The sequence below is a fragment of the Pipistrellus kuhlii genome, unplaced genomic scaffold (genome assembly GCF_014108245.1).
Source record: "Pipistrellus kuhlii isolate mPipKuh1 unplaced genomic scaffold, mPipKuh1.p scaffold_m20_p_21, whole genome shotgun sequence".
Classification (NCBI taxonomy): Eukaryota; Metazoa; Chordata; class Mammalia; order Chiroptera; family Vespertilionidae; genus Pipistrellus; species Pipistrellus kuhlii.
Genome location: NW_023425520.1, coordinates 6139706 through 6163210, shown reverse-complemented (window position 1 = coordinate 6163210; position 23505 = coordinate 6139706). Strand labels below are relative to the sequence as shown.

General features: G+C 45.0%; 1 protein-coding gene across 2 annotated transcripts in view; it reads right to left on the bottom strand.

Annotated features, from left to right (window-relative positions):
- DOCK5 (dedicator of cytokinesis 5) overlaps positions 1–23505 on the bottom strand; it is a 191695-nt gene that overhangs the window by 144708 nt on the left and 23482 nt on the right. The gene's annotated exons all lie outside the window — the stretch shown is intronic.

Here is a 23505-nt window from a genome sequence, read left to right as displayed (position 1 = left end):
CACACAGTTCGGGGTTTGGATCACAGATCATCTTGTGTATTGTCTGCCACTGATTAGAAAGGACACTCCTCATGAATGACGGGCTTTATTCGTGAAGGGTTTTAGGCATGACTTTTTCACATGGCATGGCACTGATTAGATACAGAGAAGAGGCTCAACTCGAAGCTTCATCTGCTTGCCACAGAAGCAGCAGCTGTGGTTCCCACCTCTCAATAATGGAATCAAAAGCTCCTCTCCTGCCACTTTTTTTGCTGATTTCATAGAGAGAATCTGTCTCTCCAACATTAGCGTCTGAAGGGACTCCCACGGGAGGCACGCAGCCAGTCAACAGTGCCTTTCCGTGCAGCGGGAAGTTTAGAGCAGCGGCTGCCAGCCGGTGGCCCGTGAGGTCTGAAAGGTGGATAACCGCTGGTTTAGAGGATGTGCATCCTATTTGTTTCACGTCCGTGGGCAACAGTACCAACAAGACTTCCAGTCAGTGACAGGTGCCATATAACCATCCCCCCCGGGACCTCTCCTTATGACATCTCATTTCCACTGTTCTTGGTGGGTTCCCTTCCACACATAACACAGTCACTGTCCGGAGTGAATGCCACACACCACATTACTTATGAGGAAACGGAGACTCAGGGGTAAGCACCTTGCCCCACGTACCCCAGCTTTACAAGCAGCAAGGCTGTCACCATGGCCTGCCCTGTGATGACCCACTCATCTCGCAGGTGGGCCTGGGATGGTGAAGGCGTGCCCAGGGATTGCCTGGAATCAAAGCAGAGACCCAGACAGATCCTGGTGCTGTTTCAGGAACAGGAGTCAACCAACGCACTCAGTGGGGATCATGTTCCTCCCCGCACCCCCAAAGTGCGTAACTGTGACAGAGACAGAGAAAGGGGAAACCCTCACAGCCCGGACAGAACTGAAGATCACCTCTACCACTCACACATGCATGACCTTGGATGGGTCCCTCAGTCCGAGCCTCAGTTTCCCCTCTGTAAACTAGGCATTGGACCAGATGACTCTAAGGGTCCCTGCAGCTCTCACATCCTCTGATTCATGAGGTGACAAGAGGCAAGAGAAACAAGTCACGTGGTTTGGGAACCAGCAGGCACCACCACAATCTCTTGTTTTGTCTGAGGAAACTGAACCAGAGCAGAGCTGCTGTCTGTATCCTGCTGGCTGTAATAGGCAGGGTGGGGAGAGGCGCATTGCTGGAATTCTTCCCTAAGTAGCTTACTGTTTATGTTCTGAAAGTGTAATTTCGCAGAGCAGAGAAGACAAGACAGTACATCTACAAATGTAAAAGAGTTTGCACGTTACCCAATCTTTGATTTGGCCTTTTCTTTTAAACCAGGCTTTTATGAGAGAGGGAAAAAAGAAATCTGAGGTTTTAAAATGTTGAACCAAAATTCAACAGAAGAGATTTATAGGCCCCCAAAGGAGGATCAGATTTGATGATGGAAAGTCTATGGGTTACTGGTATTTGATATCCCTAATAAATTAGGTCCTTTCATGAATCCTCACATTGCAACCCTTTGAAAGCATAGCTAAAACATGACATGTTCTATGAGTCTTCCAGTAGACTCTCTAAAAGAAAGATTAAGTGAACAGAATGAGATACCGATGTGAGTTGTATGCTATTCAGAAAATTAAAAAGATCACCCTGCTTCATCCTTTTCATTTGTATCGTAATCTGCCTACTCTCAGCCACTGGAGCTATAAAAATTAAAAGGGCACATCTCATCTTTCATGCAATGCCCGGGTTTCATGCAATATCTTCCTAGAAGGACAAGCAGACCCCCCCCCCCCTCCACCCCATCTTTAATCCCTTTCAACAGCAGGTCTGACCCTAAGAAGTGAAAATCTAAGTTTTTATGCTGGTTGGTTCAATTAGTTTCCAAATGAGTCGTTTTAGAATGAGATGACCATCACGCTGTCTCTACTCAGAACCTTCTGGACTGGGGCTATCAGATAAGACTTATCAGCTTATCATTCTCAACAAGGCACTCCACAAAAGCAAGTTCACAAAGGATTCTTCATTTCATAATCCGGACCCTTTGTAGGGGTGTCGAACTCAATCAGAGAAGGGGCCAAAATCTAAAATCCAGCCTAAATCGCGGGCCGAATGGTTTACTGAACAGTCATAAACTGTCATTGTGATGGAAACGCAGCGGAGTGCAGTGATGACAGCGCGGTGCGGGCCACATTGCAAGGCCTGGCAGGACGAATTTGGCCCGAGGGCCTTGTGTTTGACACATGTGCTTTAGGGGATTAGAGGATTTACTGACCACTTTATCAGTTATTTTTTCATATTTTATTGATATTTTACAGAGAGGGAGGGAGAGAGATGAGAGTTAGAAACATCGATGAGAGAGAAACATCAATCAGCTGCCTCTTGCACACTCCCCACTGGGTATGTGCCCGCAACCAAGGTACATGCCCTTAACCGGAATCGAACCTGGGATCTTTCAGTCCACAGGCCAATGCTCTATCCACTGAGCCAAAATGGTTTCAGCTTATCAGTTATTCTTGAGAGCAGCAACTTTCAATCTTTTTCATCTCATTGCACGCACAAATGAATGACTAAAATTCTACAACACACCAAAACACATTTTTGCCAACCTGACAAAAAAATAGGTATAACTTTAGTTGATATACAAAAAAATAATTACCTACCCCTTTTGCTCCAAAGTGACTTTTTCAAAAGACAGGTGACTATACTTGTAATATAAAGATTTCCAGCACCAATAATTAAACAATCAGCTGCAACCTGACTGTGCAACATGACCAATACCATGCAACTCTATTAACAACATATAATTATTGTTAAGGACAGGGCATTCACACTGGATGGCTATTGTTGTGTTGGTTGTTGTCATTTTTTTAATCTGACAATGTAAGAAAAAAGAGGTCAACGGTCCTGACTAAATAGTCAAGTATTGCATGTTTTAAAAATTCTTGGGCCCAGATGGCATGGGTCAGTGGATGAGCATTGACCTATGAACCAGGAGGTCACAGTTCGATTCCTGGTTAGGGTACATGTCCAGGGTTGCAGGCTTGATCCCCAGTAGAGAGCATGCAGGAAGCAGCCAATCAATGATTCTCTCTCATCATTGATGTTTCTATATCTCTCTCCCTCTCCCTTCCTTTTTAAAATATATTTTAAAATATGTTTTAAAATATACTTTAAAAAGAAAATAAATATTTTATTTATTTGGGGCACACCGGTTGAAAGTTGCTGCTTTAGAAATCTCTATATGAAGGATTATATCTATTTGTGGATGGAACCCATACGTATCTTTAACTGGAGAGACGATTTCAAAGACATAAACTCAACTACAGATTACTTATTTCATTACTGGTACCAAGTGATTACGTCATTTATTCAAATAAACCAACATGAAATATTTAAAAGAGACAGGCCGAAACAAGACAACTGAAGATTATAGAACAAAATCTCTATGTTCTACAAACATAGACAGCTTTTTCCCACAATTTCCCACCTAAAAAATGGCGGCATAATGAACAACATAAACTGATCGATCAGACCATCAAACATCAGAGGGAAGGTAAGGAAGGGGGAGGGAATAGGGGAGAGGTCAATCAAAGGACTTGACTAACCAATGGACAGAGACACCAGGGGGGTAAGGGCATGAGTGGGGGTGAGGGGGGGTGAGGAGGGTAATGGGGGAATAAGAACACATATGTAACACCTTAATCAATAAGGAATTAAAAAAAAAAAAGATGCTTTAATCATATAGAAAAAAATGGTGGCCATAGTAGATTCTTCACATGGTTTTGTGAAGCCAAAGAGGAGAAGGTAAACAGAGCAGACAGGATGATGACTAACACCTGGTAGACACTGAGTCAGTGCCAGTCACCTTCCCTTTTCCCCTTCCCCTTTCTCACCTAACTTCCCTCTAGACCAGTGTTTTTCAACCTTTTTTGGGCAAAGGCACACTTGTTTCATGAAAAAAATCACGAGGCACACCACCATTAGAAAATGTTAAAAAATTTAACTCTGTGCCTATATTGACTATATATAAAGTAATTCTCTTGAATAGGAATCAAATAAACACAAAGAAAGTATTTTATAATTACTTTATTATGAAATATTAAGTAAACAAAATAGTGAAAAATTATAAAATTCTTGTCTTGTCTGCACCTACGGCACACCAGGCAACATCTCGCGGCACCCGCGGTTGAAAAACGCTGCTCTAGACTATGTGACACCCACTCCCTTACCCAAAGACTGACACCATCCCCTTCCCACTAAGCCAATGAAAACTTGGAACCAGGAAGGTAAGAGAATAAGCTAGTTTTAAGAGTCCTTCAAAGGTAAAGTTGTTGAACAATGAAATGCAGGTCCACAGGACAGCCGGGCCATGTGACTACAGACACCTAAGTGCAAAGCTGCCCTCAGAAGCAGCGTGGGAGTCGGGGAACATTTCTCTATTTTAAGCATCTTCTTCCTGCCTTGAACAAGCATGCTGCAGTGATGCAGCCGTGGTTCCAGCTGTCACTCAAAGTCCTAGTGGGGCCTGAGCCGTGCACTCACTACAGCACCGTCAATCCGGACAGATCATTCAAGGTGCACACACTTTCTAATGTTATTCATGCCTAAAGTTCTATTTGCTTCTATTCTTCTCAACTGTTCTCTTTCTTGTTAAGAAAAAATAAGAGAAAAGAAAAATCTGAGGGCAAGTAAGGCATGGTTTTAATGATGACATAAAAACAATACTTATTAACAAGCTCAGAACACCTTCCCCAAGAGATGATTATCAGGTTCTTCTTGGTATACACTGAGTGGCCAGACTATTATGATCTCTGAGCTCATAATAATCTGGCCAATCAGTGTGTAACCTATATAATAAAAGGCTAATATGCAAATTGTCCCCTCGACTAGGAGTTCGACCAGCAGGCAGGCTGGCCAACCGCCCAGGACCCCTCCTCCTGGCTAGGCTGGCTGGATCCCACCAATGCACAAATTCATGCACCAGGCCTCTAACACACACACACACACACACACACACACACACACACACACACTGAGTGGCCAGATTATTATGCGTTCAGAGATCATAATAATCTGGCCACTCAATGTATATTCTTATTGAATAAAAATTAAGTAGATAAAAGATAAAATTGGTCACAACTAAGATTGTGTCAAGTTTACTGATTCTAACTTACATCCAGAAATTGTAGTGAAGCGCATGGAATCTGACAACACAGGCCACAGGTTCCTGTAGGATCCAGGACAAACGGTTTGAAATGACAGTGAAGTGTCAGTGACTCTTTTCTCCTGTGCATTCGTGAAATTGAGACAAAGCACTGTTCACTGAGAAAGGGAATGATCCCCAACCAGGATGCAAAAGCCATTCATTTAATGATCAGCCTGAAAGTGCCAATACAACAGCAGCAGCTGTGGAGGTGGGCTTGCATCTCAGCAGGGCCAAGCCCTGGGCAAGCTGGGCCATACCCTTATGCCTCCACTCATGTTCAGGAGGGTCTTAGAGCTGCACCCCAGCTTCTTTCGTTTTACATACGCCTGAGTCACTGCCACCGCCGACTGAGAGCACAGTGAGAAAACAGAGTGTCTGTGTGGCCAAAAGGGAAGGGCACAGAAAAGGAGCAAACAGCTGAGGAGAAAGCCAGACACCAGAAATTGTGTATGGGAACCTGGGAAATTATTGGGTTAGATCTCCTTGCTTCATAAATGAGGAAATGGAAACACATCAATGTAATCTACCACATAGGCAGAAAAAAAAAAAAAAAAGGAATCATCTCTAGAGATGCAAAAAGGCATTTGATCATCTGATGTCCATTCGTAATAAAAAATACTGTCAGCAAATTAGGAATATTGTCAACCCGATAAGAAGCATACATGACACAGCCACTGCTAACATCATGCCAAATCTTCAAATATTCATGTGCTTCCTTAATGCCAAGAACAAGGCAAGGACCTGTCACCATTTCCTTGTCACATTTTAATAGTGGTTCTAGCTAGTGCGATAGGCAAGAAAAAGAGATTCAAATCTTACTCATTGGAATGGATGGCACAAAGCTGAGCCAAATGACATGATCATCTGTATAGACAATCTTAAGGCATTTGACTAATGAGTTACTAGAATGATTGAGAAAGTTTAAGGAGGTTTTAGGGCGCAATTTGTCAATATAGAAAAATCTATTTTTCCATCATTGGTAACACAAATGCTGTTGGTACCATGAAACAGCACTGATGAGCCCCACAAAACTTTCTTTAAAAAAAAATTAAGAAACCTCTGAAACGAAAAGACTTAAATGTGCAAATTATAGATCCAGTTGCTCTTTTCGCTTATGAAAAAGCTAATATCAGAATGAACTGGCTTGCTTAAGATCATTCTGCTAATTGGAGACAGTTTGAGATGAGCAAGCTGGAATATTGGTTTACAAGGACCACATAAGTACTCTTCGTTATAAATTTCACTCTGCATTGAAATATGCTTCTAGCCCTGGCAAGTTTGGCTCACTGGATACAATGTCAGCCTAGAGACTGAAGGGTCCCAGATTCGATTCCGGTCAGAGGCATGTACCTTGGTTGTGGGCATATCCCCAGTCGGAGTTGTGCAGGAAGCAGCTGATCAATGCTTCTCTCTCATTGATGTTTCTAGCTCTCTATCCCTCTCCCTTCCTCTCTGTAAAAAAATCAATAAAATATGTATTTTTAAAAAAGAAATTTACTTCTAAAATAATGAAAACAATGGAGGAATAAAACCAAATGATCAATTACCATTTATGTAATAAATAAATGTTTGAATGAATCACACAAGCAATTAAGCATTAGGTCCATGAACATGAGGAGCTAAGGGTCTGGTTTATTTACCTTCATCACATAGCAACCAAATAAAAATTTTCTTTTCAAGATACAATTAGTTGGAGTGAACTCCATGCAAAGATATAAAAAATTCTTTTTAATCTCATTTCTTCCTCTGGTCTAAAGAAAGTGAATACATTATTTCTGATTTACTTTTAGAACAAATCAAAAAATCTAAATTTCACAGATTGTGTTCCACTGTTATCACTTTACCAACGTAAAAAATTCACCTGAATTGCACTTTCTTTTCACACACATTTGAAAGTAATCAAGAATAGAAAAGTAAGCGTGCAAATTCAATGAACCTCTTAAATTATCCCCAAAGCATTAAAATATTTTAGGCATGAATGTTCACAAAAAGAACATATTGCTCATAAAACGTAACAACCTAACTTACAGCCCAATCTAAAATGTTAATAGCAAAACGGCATTTTTCTGACCACAAATCTAGGCTTGCTTGTTTTCTGGCATTTAAAAATAGAAATCACTCTAACACTAGTGGAAATATATGTCCTGGTCTTCCACACTGGCATGTTATCTCTTACTGCAATATTCTCAGTTAGTAAGCAGCGACCCACTGATGGAAAGGGTTACCGATCCAACTTCTGCTTCTACTCTGTGAACCACAGAGAAGCATAAGACCCTGGACCACCAAAAGGTAACACATTTATGATGAGTTGCACAATCACTTTTCACTGCCCGCTCACAGACCCACACCCACTGTTCTGCCCAAGAGGAAATTTACAACATCAGAGGATAGTACAGGTAAGGGGGGGGGGAAAAAACAAAGGTCAGTCTATTTCAGTTAGATGATGAGGGACTTGATTCTTTGGGCACTCAGGTTTGCTACCTATAGAGTCCTCTTAGAACTGATTCTCTCCACTTCTGCTTCCCCTATTTTTATTTCCTTCATCATCTAAAACTAAGATTACTACCCTGTTTCCCCGAAAATAAGACAGTGTCTTATATTTTTTTTTTCTCCCATAGTTGCGCTAGGTCTTATTTTCAGGGGATGTCTTATCTTTCCATGCGCTAGGTCTTATTTTCGAAGGATGTCTTATTTTCGGGGAAACACGGTATATGCCTGGGCGTTACCTGGTTTCCCTGACTCCAGTCACTCCTCATGCATGAGATGAGCCAGATAACAATGAAATCAGAGGGCTACTGTGGAGATTAAACAATATTTCTAAAGAGCTTGTGTGCATGCATAGAAGCCTAACCCATGGACACAGACACCAGGGGGGTGAGGGCATGAGTGTGTGTGTGTGGGCAGGCAATGGGGGATAAAGACACATATGTATATAATATCTTAATCAATAAAGATAGATAGATAGATAGATAGATAGATAGATAGATAGATAGATAGATAAAACATCTACCATGGGGAGAACTACCCATTCTTGGTATTATAACACTATTCTGCAAAATTATGCCCCTCTAAGACTTTTTAAACTCTGTGTACAATGTCTTATTCCCCAGCTCAAAAATCTTCCCATAGGTCTCTATTTTCTATCAATGCAAAGCTCATTCCTGCCCTTGTTCGAATGGCCTCTGCTTTCCTCCCCTGGGCCACATCCTACCCATAAAGGTAACTTACAGAGGGCCAACTCGACCCAAGCTTGCCCCAGTTATCCCAGCCTGCAATGCTCACCACTTTGGGGACTACAACACCCTGACGATTCAACAAAACTTAGAGCTTAGACAACACAGCCTGCTGTGGGATGTGGCCTGCCCGGGTCCCTCCAGGGGCTCCAGGAAACAGGAGCCCCATAAGCAAAGATTCCACGTGTCCTGGGGCTTCCTTACAGCCGCAACCTCAAGAGGGATGCTCAACAGTGACCAAGGCGGCCTGGGCAGGTTAATCTCTACTTAGCCAAAGTACGTTTCCCCCTCACTGAATTTCTTCACAAGGGGACTAAGAGTGTCCCTGAGAGCATCCTTCAGTCAGGCCCTGTGTGAACACCACTATAGACCGGTCCCATGTTTCTCCTCACCTAATGCTCTCATACTGTCAAAATTTTCCTCTGGGCCAAGACTGGTTTGGCTCAGTGGATAGAGCGTCAGCCTGTGGACTGAAGGGTCTCGGGTTCGATTCCAGTCAAGGGCATATACCTTGGCTGCGGGCACATCCCCAGTGGGGGTGTGCAGGAGGCAGCTGATCAATGTCCCTCTATCATCAATGTTTTTAACTTTCTATCCCTCTCCCTTACTTTCTGTAAAAATCCAATATTTTATATATATATATATATATATATATATATATATATATATATATATTTTTTTTTTTTTTTTATAATTTCCTGGGGGGGTGGGGGAGGTAGTGAACTGAGTATGGAGCAAGGCAAGTGCAAATATGTGATATGTGAAAATGACGAATATGGGGAATTGGATGGCAAAGCTGCCTAAAAATAGGCATGACTTCACGTTTTCTCTACTTTGACAGTTTTTTGACCCTTTCAAGAAATTTCTGGAAAGGATAAAGTTAGTTACTTAAGCTTAGAGCCATTTCCCCCAGTTCAGTTCTCTGTCATTTAATGGCAGATTTAACAATATTGTTCTTGCAATACAAATATTTGAATCTTATTCTGTCATCTTATTTTATGCTTTCTATTTTCTGTTTACTGGATTTTGTTTTATCTTTTATCTCTGGTTTTGTGGTTTCTGGTTTCCTTTTCCCCCTGCTGATATTATTAATAAAATAAGGTAATTCTCTATATAGAGAAGCTTTAGTATATATACTTGTCAAAAATTGGAAACCCAAATGTCCTGCAATAAGAGAATGAATAAACAGGTTGTTGTACATCCATACAGTGGAATTCTACTGAGCAAAAAAAGGAACAGCTCTTCCACAACATGAATAAATCTCGCATGCATTGTAAGTAAAAGGAGCTAGGCTCAACAGGACACACACACACACTGGATGACTCCATTGAAATAACATTCTGGAAGAGTTACAACTATAGAGAAGGAACAGACCGGTGATTCCAAAACGCTGGGATGAAAAGGAAGCTGGCTAGAAAGGGATACAGGAAAAATTCTGGGCGGGTCATTGTGGTGGTACTTGCGCAATTGAATGAGTTTGTCAAAATTCACAGTTCTGTGCCTTAAAGAGGTAAATTTTACTGTAAATTAGAACTTGATCTTTTAAAAATAAATTTTAAAAACACCAAAAAATTCATTGTGCATATGATTGCTTTGCCACTTTAAGATATCTCTTGAGTCTTGGCCAACATGCGTAGTGGTTAAAGCCAGCCTGTGCACTGCAGGGTCTTGGGTTCAATTCCCAGCCAACGGCATGTACCTGGGTTTCAGGTTTGATCTCTGGCCCCAGTTGGGGTGCATGCAGGAGGCAATCAATCCATGTGTCTTTCTCTCTCCCTCCTTCCCTCTCTCTCTCTCTCTCTCTCTCTTCTTTCCACTCTCTCTAAAAATCAATGGAAAAAATATCCTCACTCCTTGGGTGAGGTTTTAAAAAAGGAAAGAAGAAACCTCTTGAACCTACACTTAGCTTAATTATCAATACTTTTAATTAAACATTAACCAACCGATATGAAAGAAAATTAGCACATCTTTAAATCCTCAGACACTTCCTCAAACTACTTATTTTTTATTTACATAGCCTGCCAGTGTCATTGCAGAAGATTATACTTAATTGGTTATTTGTATATTTATTTATCTGCTTTACCAATACTGTTGCATGCTATTTCGTAACTATATTTTAAATAGCTGTGTGCAATCTCAAGTGTAATTGGTTTCCTACCATCTTTTTATAGCATTACTTCCTCATCTCTGCATTACTTAGAGTGCTGTTTAGGTTGCGTAAATTTCTATTATGGGCTGAAGGTTTGTGTCCCCACCCCCCAATTCATAGGTTGAAACCCTAATCCCCAAAGGTGATAGATAGTATTTGTAGGTAGTATTTGTAGGACTCTGGGAGGTGATCAGGCCATGAGGGTGGAGCCCTCATGAATAGGATCAGTGCCCTTATCAACGAGATCCCACAGAGCTCCCTAACCTCGCCCACCCTGTGAAGATGCAACCAGAGGTCTGAGACTTGGAAGAGGCCCCCACAACTAGACCATGCTGGCACCCTAATCTCAGACTTCCAGCATCCAGACTGTGAGCAATACGTATCTGCTGGTGATAAGCCACATTCTGTGGTATTTTGTTATAGCAGCCTGAAGGAACTAAGACAATCTCCAAGTAATTTAACATGACCATATGCTTGGCACTCTTTTATGGCTTTTATGTCTGTGAATTTTTGTTGCCTTCCAAGGTCAGCTAACTTTAGAATTCTGTGTCAAAAAATGTTTTTGTGCAGGAGGCTGGAGAACACAAAGATCTCAGTAAGTAGAAATACATGATGTTCCCATAAGTGGGGTGCCAGTGTAGCCCCGATGGGGATGGGGCCGGTGAAGCCAGTGGTTCTTTCTATAGCCATCTCTATTATTTGATTTGTTACAGATTGGCTTCTTGATTGTTTTGCGACCCAATGAATTATACAAAGAAAAGATGAAGCTGTGTCTCCCACTGCAGAGGAGCCAACCCCTGCAAGCTCCACCCCATTCTCCCTCAATGTAACAATTTTAAATTAAAGTTTCTTTCTCCTAACAGAAGACAGATTTGGTCTTAGTTCACCTGCACCTTTCCAACTGCAAGTGAATGAGATTCAGAGTGACACACTTCTTTGTTCTTTTCCTAATGGATATAAAATATAGATAATATTTGCATAAGGTGAAAAAGAGGCACATCCTCACATAGAGATGTTATAAAAATGTTAAGAACTCAAGGATAGTGTATAAACATAGGAAGCATAAAAACGCAAAAGGTTTGGCTCAGTGGTAGAGTGTCGGTCTGTGGACTAAGGGGTCCCGGGTTCGATTCCAGTCAAGGGCATGTACATTGGTTGCGGGCACATCCTCTGTAGGGGGTGTGCAGGAGGCAGCTGGTCGATGATTCTCTCATCGACGTTTCTAGCTCTCTATCTCTCTCCTCCTCTCTGTAAAAAATCAATAAAATATATTTTTTTTAAAAAAGGGTAAAAATGCCTCATACATTCATCAACATACAGAGACCAACCTGGTCTTATTCTAGCTGCTGAAGATATAGCAGTAAAAACAGAAGAAGTCGGGAGGTAGTATGTGTCATACAAAGCAGTGCTGGGCAAACAGGGTGGTATGGCATCAGGTAGAATGGTCAGGGCAACCTCCTCACCTGAGTGGGCTATGAGTGCCCACACTTCACCCGTGAAGTACAGGGTTACTCCACTCCTCAGAAATTTCATTCCTGACAGTACTTCGACAAATTTAAAGAAAGCATCTGTGTACCAAAAAGGGCCTAAGTCCACCCTCCTATGGAAAGAAATATTATACTTGTAACGTTTTTTTCAAAAGAAGTTATTTGGCAGCAGCTAGGTAGCTCAGACCGTTGGAGCAGCGTCCCAATATGCCAAGGTTGTGGGTACCATCCCAGGTCAGGGCACACACAGGGATCAACCATGAATGCATGGATAAGTGGAACACGTCAATGTTTCTCTCTTTCTCCCTCCCTCTCTCTCTCTAAAATCAAGGAATGAAACTTTTTTTTAAAAGTATTTAAAAATAAATAAAACAAATTATTTAGTTTAGAATGAATATGGGTATTACCCCCCCCCAAAAAAAAAAAAAATCATGTACTGAAGACCTAGTCCTCAGGGCAATGGTGTCTGCAGGTAGCTTAGGGAGATAACCAGAGGAGGTCATGAGGCTGAGGTCCCTGTGATGGGATTAGTGTCCCTTATAGAGGAGGAAACCAGAGCTGTCTCTCAGCCCACCATGCTGGGACCCTAATCTCAGAATCCCAGCTTCCACAGCCACGGGAAATAAATGGCTACTGTTGAAACCACCCAGTCTATGGCATTTTATTACAGCAGCCCCATACTACTTCTCATGAAAATAATGGCAATTGATTCTTATCACCCATTTGCATGGCATTTTTTTTTTTACTTTTCACTGCTGGCTATATGAAAAACCCTTCACTTTCTCACTTTGTAATCACAAATCATTTGAGCACGTGTACTTTGGTTCTTAGTCCCAGGATGCATTTTCCAAATCTTGACGCTGAGCAAGCCGCTGAGCCCTAGCAAGGATGAATGAAGAAGCTACTCAGTTCCAGGGCTTTTACGGCGAGCCCTCCATTGAGCAGAGCGAAGATCCAGAGCTGGAATCTGTGTGAGCAGCACTCACGGGTGACGGGGAGTCAGCGAACAGGGTTCCACCTTGTGTCACCTGATGGGCAGTTGTCAGCGCAGTGGCACCAAGTCTGGAAGACACTTCTTGGCAATTTTCCTCAAACCCTTCGCCCTTCTAGGAGATGAGAAGTCTGCTTATTGTAAAGGAAATACCGGTGGCCCACAACCCCTATAAAAAAAAGTCTTCCATAGCCCTCACTGGTTTGGCTCAGTGGATAGAGCATTGGGATGTGGACTGGAAGGTCCCAGGTTCGATTCCGGTCAAGGGCATATGCTCGGGTTGTGGGCTCGACCCCCCAGTGTGGGACACGCAGGAGGCAGCTGATCGATGATTCTCTCTCATCATGGATGTTTCTATCTCTCTCTCCCTCTCCCTACCTCTCTGAAATCAATATATATATATATATATATATATATATATATATATATATATATATATATATATATTTATTTTTTTTTAAAAGTCTGCAGCTGCTTAAAGTCAGCAAGAACATCCCAGGGTTCAGGAGCCTTGGCAGAAAGGTAGGAATAGGTGAACAAAAGGAGATCAGATAGAAAGGAATGATTTCTAATGAAGTCCACTCAGTGCGGTAATGTGGCAATAATTAAGATTCCTGGTCTTCATCCTATCTGATTAGAGGGGAAAAGAAAAACAAATCTACAGAGATCCTCTTACGTATTCTCATGGAACTTCTGTGCAGCAGCCAGAGACAGAGCATATCATTCTCTTATTTATATTTGAGAAAATAAAGGACTGTCTGAGCCAGGAGGAGATTTCGGCCACCTGTCTCCTAAGAGTTATCACATCCACTCATCCAGGAGTGAACATGAGATGACCAACTGAATTATATTTCCCTCTACTGTGAAGATGGGGCTTGGAAACAATTCTGAAGTGATAAAGTGGACACCCTCGGGGATAGGGTCTGCCACTCAGAAGTTCTTTGAAGTAATAGTGGAATTATTAGAAGAAAGAAAAGTCTGCATTCACCCTAGAAACCAAGGCACTGTCCCCATGCAGAGCCTTGGGGAGATCTTCACACACTCTAGTGCAGACAGAGAGAGCAAGGGAGAAGTGAGAACAGCAACTCAAAAATAGAGTGGGCCCAGGAACAGCAAGGACCCCCAGCCAAAGCCAACACGCCTCGCTAAGCTGGAAGGATGAGGGCAGGAGACAGTGTAAGCCTGAGCACATTTCTTCTCTCCCAATGGCCCTGAAGGTGAGCCTGATAAGCAGGAGCACAGAGCCATCACATGGGTCTGGCTATGAATCCCAGCTCCACCACCTACTGGCTCTGGGGCCCTGGATGAGTTACTCATCTTCTCTAAGCTCCCATTTTTGCCTCTGTCAAACTGGCTAAGAACGGTGCCTTTGAACAGGATTGCTCTGAGGATTAAATGAGATAAGAAGGTGTAGAGCTTAGAATGGTCCCTGAGTCCCAGCCGGGAAGCTCAGCTGGTTAGAGCATCATCCCAATGAGCTTAGGTTGTGGGTTCCATCCCTGGTGAGGGCACATACAAGAATCAACCAATGAATCCACAAATGAGTGGATCAACAAATCGATGTTTCTTTTTTCTCTGTGAGTCTCTCAAAAATCAATTAATAAATAAAAATAGTCCCTGCAAGTGCTCATCTGGTGATGATGATGGTGGTGATGGTGAAGGATAAGGTAATGGTAGAGAAGGATATTGATGGTGATGGCAATGATATAATGATGATGGTGATGGATATGACAGTAATGATGGGTATGGTGATGGTGAGAGATATGATGGTGAGAGATAAGATAGTGATAAATATGATGGTGATGGATATGATGATGGTGATGCATATAATGATGCTGATTAGTAGTAGAAATGGAACTTAAGATTTGGAAGAAAAAAAAAAGCTCAAGCTTTTGTAAAGCTTTACCTATTTTATTTTAAACATTTTTAGAGAGGGAAGAAGGGAGTGAGAGAGAAACATTGATATGATATGCCTCTGGCATGCACCCAATTTGGGAATTGAATCACTGGGGATCGAACCTAGGACCTTCTGGTGCACAGGACAATGCTCCAACCAACCAAGCCACACCAGCCAAGGCAGCTTTACCTATTTTATATATTCTTACTCTTTGATCTAGTCATTCCACTTATCAGAAATATTCTCTTAGAAATAGGAAGAAACTAATTAGAAAAAACAGTATACAAGCTAAAAACCTAACAAGAGTGGAGGTTTTGCTGAAACCAGTTTGGCTCACTGGATAGAGAATTGGCCTGCGGACTGAAGGGTCCTAGATTCGATTCCGGTCAAGAGCATGTACCTTGGTTGCAGGCACATCCCCAGTTGTTGGGGGGGCGGGGGGTGTAGGAGGCAGCTGATTGATGTTTCTCTCTCATCAATTTTCTAACTCTCTACCCCTCTCCCTCCCTCTCTGTAAAAAAATCAATAACTTTTTTTTTTTTTTAAAGAGTGGAGGTTTTGAAAAACAATCTGTAGAAATAAAGTGATATAGATATGCTGTCCCTGATTCAGGAGGGACTGCAGAAGCACGCTGTCAATATGGAGAGATCTGGGAGGCTGGGTAAATGAATGATACTCCTACCACCTCACACACTTCTAGGTAACAAGTCCTTTTCCAACCCTGAAGGAGACAGGAAGTCTGTCCTCTGTACAACCTGAGAGGAAGAGGGGCTCCCAGGTCAGGGCTACCAGGCCAGGGGGAGGGGCTGGAGCGAACAGGACAAAGGGGTTTGCATACCAAGTTGTGCTAATGCCCCCAGCCCTCTTCTCCCACTGACGGCCGGAGCTCCAGCGCCAGGCTTGTTCTGCCCACACAGGACATTAGAAAGTCTTTTCTACGAGAATGTGAATTGCTCAGAGTGAATTCTTTTCTTCCAGGCATTTTCAAAAAATAAAAGAGCCAGTTCGGAGTTTCTGATTCTTATATATGAACTAGGGGCCCAGTGCACGAATTCATGCACCTTGAAAGCAACTGTGGGCTGCAAGGCTGTGGTGGGCACAGGGGCGGGTCTCAGCCCATCCCCCCTGCCAGCAGCCCAGTCGCCTTGCACCCTCAGGTCCCTGCTGCTCTGTCATGACATTATGGTGTCCCAGTTAATTTGCATATTCTTCTATTATATAGATAGATAAGCAGTCAAGGATCTGCAAACATCTGAGGGAAATTCTCCCACATGACAACTGTAGCACAGAAAAGAAAGGGGGGAGGGGGGAAATGAGAGACAAGAGAAAAAACAAAACAGAAAGAAAAATAATCCTGCAAATGTCAGCGGTACACACAGTCTTGGCACTACAGGGGCCTACAAGATGGAGACTGCAACGTGAGCGACATGCGGCTCACACCACGCTGACTCTTTCTAGCGTTGAGAGAGAATGGGGAAGGAATTACCCCCTCACTACATGATCCAATAACTTAGTGCCATGTATTACCGCACCATCTCACGGCTCTCTGAAATCACAGACATGGCCCCTTTTTTGCAAGTGCTGGCCTGGGCGATAATATGTTCTCACGGGCAACCTGGAGCCACTGCCCTCCACCATATATCCCCCCATGGGAAAGGTAACTGGAACCAGAGGCACTGAAAACACAACAGAGGGAATGTAGTCAGTAATGTTGCAGGAAGCAAGTGTGGTGGCAGATGCGTACTGGAATTATCGGGGGATCCCTTTGTGAAATATATACATGTGTAACCACCTTGCTGTACACCCAAAACTAACGTAATATTGAATAGCAACCATAATTAAAAAATAAAATAATACAATGCAGAAACAAGTTAATGCAAAAAGAAAAAGAAAAAGGTACTGGCACTCGACTCTATGCCAGACATTTAGCATATTCAATGCTGTTATCAGCTGGCATAGAAAGAATAACCCAAAATTTTCAAACAAGCTAAGCCCAGTGCTCAGGATAAGTCCCAGGAGTAGTGAGTTCAGTTAACTTCAACTGCACCTTTTAAGATCCATTATCATACTGTCCAGGAATCAACATAATTGCTCGTTTAAACACAAAGTATTTGTTAAGTCTCCTCCCAATTATGATGTGAAATCATGTGTATACAGTGCTCACAGGGTTTGAAAAGACTAAGAACAATCTAAGGTTTGTTATTTTTGGTAACTTCATATAGAAACTTCAATAAACTTTCACTCTATTCAAGTTGGGGGGAATCATACCCACGTTAACAGCTGTCACCTTCTATTACTGTAAATTCTGTAACTATGGGACAACACTGCCTGAATGAAGGATCTTTTTATGGTTAACACGTTAAGTGCCATGTCAGTCACCGGTGACTCACACTATACTTTCCGATCTCGACAGTCACTGGTGTCACCAGCGTATGGGTGAAATCGGATACCTCGGGCCAAACAGAAAGGAAGACAAAGCAGGCTTGGTGCTTAACGTGTTAAAAGGAAAAAGTCTTCTAATAATGCGGTATACACTGACACCAGAAACAGAAGTAACATCAAGTCCAAAGGCTGAGCAGGCTGCACATTGTCTTGTGTCCTGTTTGGGAGGAGTAAGGAATTCTTTCTCACCCCTCTTTGCCCTCCTGTAGAGAGGCTGTCCCTCCCTCAAATACATCCTAAAGCTCACCATGGAGCCCTTACCCTGTACCTGATAACAGGCTAGCCCTGGGGCATGGGGGCATGGAAGAAGCAACTCCTGCCCTTGAACATCTAAAAATCACACACCTCTCTCTCCTCCCTGTCTGTGGATCCAGGCCACAGGATTCACCCCCTGGCCCCCAAGTGACTCTGTTTTGTTCCAAGCCGCCCTGTTCCCACAGAATACGCGGACTGCCATGTCACTCTAGCTTATCCATGCTTTAAAGCTGAAATCAAACTGGTCACCCAACTCCCCCAGGCCTTTCACAGGGACACAAAGCGTCGGGCTGAGCCATTGTTGGGGCGCCCTAGTCTGGGGCGCGGGGCCCGGCGCTGGAGGAGAGCGCGGCTCCCTCTGGAAGCGAAGCCGGGTTTCCCGGTTCCATGACCTGCCCACGTTCCCACATCCGTTTCCAGATTCTGCCACTTCCTTCAGAAGCCTTTCTGGTGATGCATGGTCCGGCCAGGAGGATAGGAAATCTCTGGTTCTAGTAACTGGCTTCCTGTTGGTTAGAGGAGACTGGGAGCTGGTCAGAGCGGTGACAGCAGCAAAGGTGGGGTCGGAGCACTGATCAAGACATCGTTCCGGTCCTCTACTGGGTGACTCCTCCGCCAGTGGCCAGGGACAGACAGGGCCTCTCCCATAGGCCACCCCTGTCACCTTCACCTTGTCACCTTCACCTTGACCCAGGGCACAGCTGTGGGAGGAGAATGACCAACCAATGCCCAGTGAACTGACAGGAGAGGGGGAGGAGGGGCTGGCATCTGGGGGCTACAAGGGAACGAGCTATAAGGGAACGAGCTACAAAAGAATGAGCTATGCCGAAACCGGTTTGGCTCAGTGGATAGAGCGTCGGCCTGCGGACTGAAGCAACCCGGGTTCGATTCCAGTCAGGGGCATGTACCTTGGATGTGGGCACATCCCCAGTGAGGGGTGTGCAGGAGGCAGCTGGTTGATGTATCTCTCTCACGGATGTTTCTAACTATCTATCCTTCTCTCTTCCTCTCTGTGAAAAATCAATAAAATATATTTTTAAAAATTATGAAAAAAAAGAAGAATGAGCTCTAAGGGAACCGAACCCCCACAGCAAAGCCTGAGACCAGCCATACCGGAGGCAGTGGCGGCCGTGGCGGGGTAGACAGAGCCGTGGTGAGGGCTTTCTCAGACCCTCTGCAGGGAGAGCCTCTGTGCAAACTCGGAGACACTGATGGTGCATGTCACCCGTATGGAGACAGAAGAGAAAGCTGTGACGGAAGGCAGGAACCGTAGGATCAGACAGCCTCCACTCAGGTGTAAAACAATGCCGCTTCCCTTTGGTGGGGGTGTTCACCAATGGCCTACCCACTCGCACCCGGATCACTTCACCCCCAAACCACTTCCCACCGCCAGGACAGACGCCGGGCCCCGCCTCATCCGTCCACACACCAGCACAGAACTCACTGGGAGCCAGCAGAGAGCCCCAGGCTAACATCAAAAAGCAGCAAGCAGCACACAGGCAGGAAATTCGTTCCCTAAAGCAGTGGGGCGGTGGGGGTGCACACAGACCCCGGTAGTAGGCTTGCTCATCCACCATCACCCTCCAGCCCAGAGGCCGGTCCTCCAGGGCCTCTGCCAGGGCCACAGTCAGGAGGGGGACACTTCCCAGCTCCCTGCCTGCCGGTGGCTTAGGAGGAGACAGGATGTGAGGATTCGAATGACTGCCATTGTGGACACGCATTTCTTCGGTGTTATACTTCTCGGGGTGTGGGGAGGGAGGAGGTATTGGCCACGAAAGTTCATTCCTCCCGGAAGGTGACTGGGAAGAGGTTCTAAGTAAGCCCTGGCCGGGCGAGGGGAGAACCCAAACCGAGGCCCAGCTCTGCCTCCCGGGTCTCCGGTTTCTCACACCTTGAAAGGCTTCAGAAAAGGCACAGAGGCAAAGCCACAGGCAGCTTTCCCAGCCGGAGAGGGAGAGACCTCTGGCTCCGTTTTGCTCCACTCGCGCTGTTCCCCAGGTGGCCCAGACCTGGTGTGAAACAACCAACCATCCAGGGAGAGGGCTCTGAGGCGGGCCCCCAGGGAAGCGCTGTAACTGGCCGGGCCGTGCATTTCAGGCAGGAAACAGAGCGGCCTCCCCGCCAGCAGGGCCTGGGCCTGATCCACAGGAAACTTTCCTCTTGATTAGACTCCCACTGAGCCCGGGGCTCAACTTTCCATCTTCTATTCCAACCCACACAGCCGGCCACTCCGCGGAGAGAGGCAGGGGGCCTTCTCCAGCAAACCGGCCCACCCACAGCCACTAAGAGCAATCCACACAGCTCCCGCTAACCATCAGCCGCGCCCTTTTCTTGGAATCCAGCAATTATCCTGTGAACCGCCAGGGAATATTCTCTAAACAACAGATTGATCTTTTATTTTCTTTTTTTTTCTTTCGGTTCTGGCAGTCCAAATCCCGGGGTCAATTAAAGCCCAGGCACGCTGCCTTGATCTACCTCCTGAGTAGATCTACATGCAAGCCAGCGGCGGGGGCGGACTCTGCCGAGCCATCTCGGAGATGCTGCTGTCTTCCAGAGCCTTCCTCCCAGGTTTTCCTAAACCCAGCCCGGGGGGCCGGGGGTCTCAGGCCTCCCACTTGCAAGCTTCCCATATGAGCAAAATGATTCAGACACTCTCTAAACTACTTAGGATGAACTGGTCAGTCACGTGACACGTGTGGGTATTTGCTTTTCAAACAAACATGCCAACTGAAATGGGATCCAGATGTTGCAGGCAGATGCACAGCCAGCCTCCTTCCTAGGTGGTACCGAGGTAATGAAGACTCGGCCTATCGTGGTTTCTGAGATTTCCTGTGTCCTCATTTCCCCTACCAGGCTGTAAGCTCCTGCTCCAGCCTCAGGCACAGAGGCCGGCCCGCGGGCGCCAGGCCCACCGCTGTTCCTGAAAAGCCAGTCCAATAAAGAGGTGCGATGAAGAAGGTTCAAAGGTATCGGATTAAGCACCAATGAATGCCAGAAGCAGCACGTTTCCTGTACAAGTTACACAGATTGATTTATTTGGGAAATTTGGATTGCCTTAACTAAGACATCATAGCTATTTCAATAAATGGCCTGTATGTGGAAGCTTTTTTTTTTTTTTTTTTTTAAAAAAAAAGCTCTTCTTAAATGACAACCTATAGAGATCGCACATTCTAGTTCAGAAATTCTCCCCATTTGCCAAAACCGGTTTGGCTCAGTGGATAGAGCGTTAGTCTGCGGACTGAAAGGTCCCAGGTTCGATTCTGGTCAAGGGCATGGACATTGGTTGCAGGCACATCCCCAGTGGGGAGCGTGCAAGAGGCAGCTGGTTCATGTATCTCTCTCATCGCTGTTTCTAGCTCTCTATCCCTCTTCCTTCCTCTTTGTGAAAAATTAATCAAATATATTAAAAAAAATAAAAAAAGAGAGAGAGAGAGAGAGAGAAATTCTCCCCATTCTTTAATAATCCGCTGAAATGACTGGTCACACGTACTGAGCCCTCTCTACGTATCAGGCCCTGTTTATTTGGCAGTCTCTTGGGCGCTTAGTACTCACTTTGGCTCTTCAACCCGGTCGGTTCTGAGATCTTCCCCACTTCATGGGAGAGGAAATGGCTCAGTTGTGCCTTGGGCCTTCCTGACCTCTCGGATGGAAACTACCCATTCCTCTTCCAAAACCCACTTTAGCACACTTTGTACTTCTCTTGTGAAACAAATCCTAATTTCCCTTGTGCATGCAATAATTCAGGCAGTTCACCACAGGCTGTCTGAAGATGGACTATCTTATTCAAAAAGCACCCCCAGGGCAGGTCCAGCAATTGCAATCAGTATCACTGGAAGCCTGGTCAGTGTTGCTCAGTGGGTTGAGCATGTCCCATGCACCAAGGGGTTGCTCAGGGTATATGCCCAGGTTGTGGACTCACTCCCTAGAAGGGAATACACAGGAAGCAGCCGATTGATGTTTCTCTCTTTCCATCTCTCTTCCTCTCTCTAAAATCAGCAAAAAAAGAACCACCGGGGGAATTTTTTTAACCAAAACAGAGCAGTGGCCGGGGCCTCCTATCCTGGAGGTAGATTCTGGTCTCGGTTGGTGCGGTCAAACCTTTATCTTCCCAAAGACACACCAGACCACACTGACTTACTCAACTAGCTCCCTGCCTCCTGGAGCATTGCGGTTGACGAACAAAATGTATCGAATGAATGGGTGGCTTAATGGATAACCATTACTGAGATACCATTTAAGATCTAAACAACTGATTTTCACGTGGGGACAGAAAACTGCCCCCTCCAGAATTATGACAGCCCCTGGACCTATGTCCTCCCACGCCCCTTCACCCCCTTCCCTCAGTCAGGCCCAGCCACAGCCCTCCTCCTGCTCCTCCATTGTGCAAGCCCTCAGCCTGGAACACTCTCTGCCTGTGCATGGCTCCTTCCTTCTCTTATTCAGGTATTTTCCCAATTCTCCTCAGGGAAGGGACCTCAGCCCCTAACTAAACTACATCAGCCACCCCGTTCTCTCTCTGTTATGCTCTCTTATCAATAGTCTCACAGCTTTTAACATAAACTGACATGATCTGACACATGCTTTAAATTTAGTCTGTCTCTTCCTTGGAACACACACCTCAAGAGGTCATGGATTCTGCGGAAACAGACTGCCTGCTGCTTGCGCCTCCCTCCGCCGCATGTTTCAGAGGAGTCACTCACTGCGGGAAGGAGGCCCTTGCTGACCTGCCAGGTTCCTCCCAGGCCAGAGTTTTGGAATGAAATGTTACAGACCGAGAAACACCAGAACTGAGCTATCACCTACTGTAGGGGGTCTTCTTTTTGCTTGATAATTCTTACCCAATAATATTTTTTCAATGACTTTTTTTCTTTTTGGAGAGAGTGGAAAGGGGGGAGAGAAGAAGGGAGGGAAGGAGAAAGGGGGGGGGGAGAGGGAGAGGAGAGAGAGAGAGAGAAACATTGATTGGTTGCCTCCTGCAAGCCCCCCCCAATCAGGGCTGGGGATCGAACCTGCAACCCAGGTACATGTCTTTGACCGGGAATCGAACTGGTGACTCTCTGGTGCTTGGCTGACATTCTAACCACTGAACAAACACCAGCCAGGGCTGTAGGGGTTCCTCTTAATCTGTGGTCCATCAGTCCCTGAAAATTTAGCAAAGTCCAGTTTCTGTGGCAATAACCCATTGCTCTCAGTGGAGTCTCAAAGAAGCTTTATTTCTCAAATAGAACGTCAAACTCCTGGCAGAAAAATTCTTCATTACGTTTGAGGAAACTGAGACACCCCTCCTCGCCCCCCCCATCCCCCCAAGAAGCCACTCAGGTGAGTCAAACAGCTGTTGGGGAAAGAGTTCTGAGCAGAATCACATTTGCTGATTCTCAAGTATCCTCTTTACCCTCCCCTAGCCTCCAATGTCCCTCTTAAGAGAGCCCTCCCCCACCCAGCAATGCCCCCACTGCCATGCTGGGCCCTGGACGCCCGAAGCACCTACTTCACTTGGGAAGGACTAAGCCTTGGGCGAAAACGGTGACTTCCCCTTTCCTGACTTCATTCTCCCCAGTGTGCGTGTGGTGGGCCCATGAGACAGGGTCGAGGTAAGGCTCAGATCTGCCCTGTGGCACTTTATTTTTTTAAAATATATTTTATTGATTTTTTTACAGAGAGGAAGAGATGGGGATAGAGAGCTAAAAACGTCAATGAGAGAGAAACATCGACCAGCTGCCTCTTGCACACCCCCCACCAGGGATGTGCCCGCAACCAAGGTACATGCCCTTGACCGGAATCGAACCCGGGACCTTTCAGTCCGCAGACCGACACTCTACCACTGAGCCAAACCGA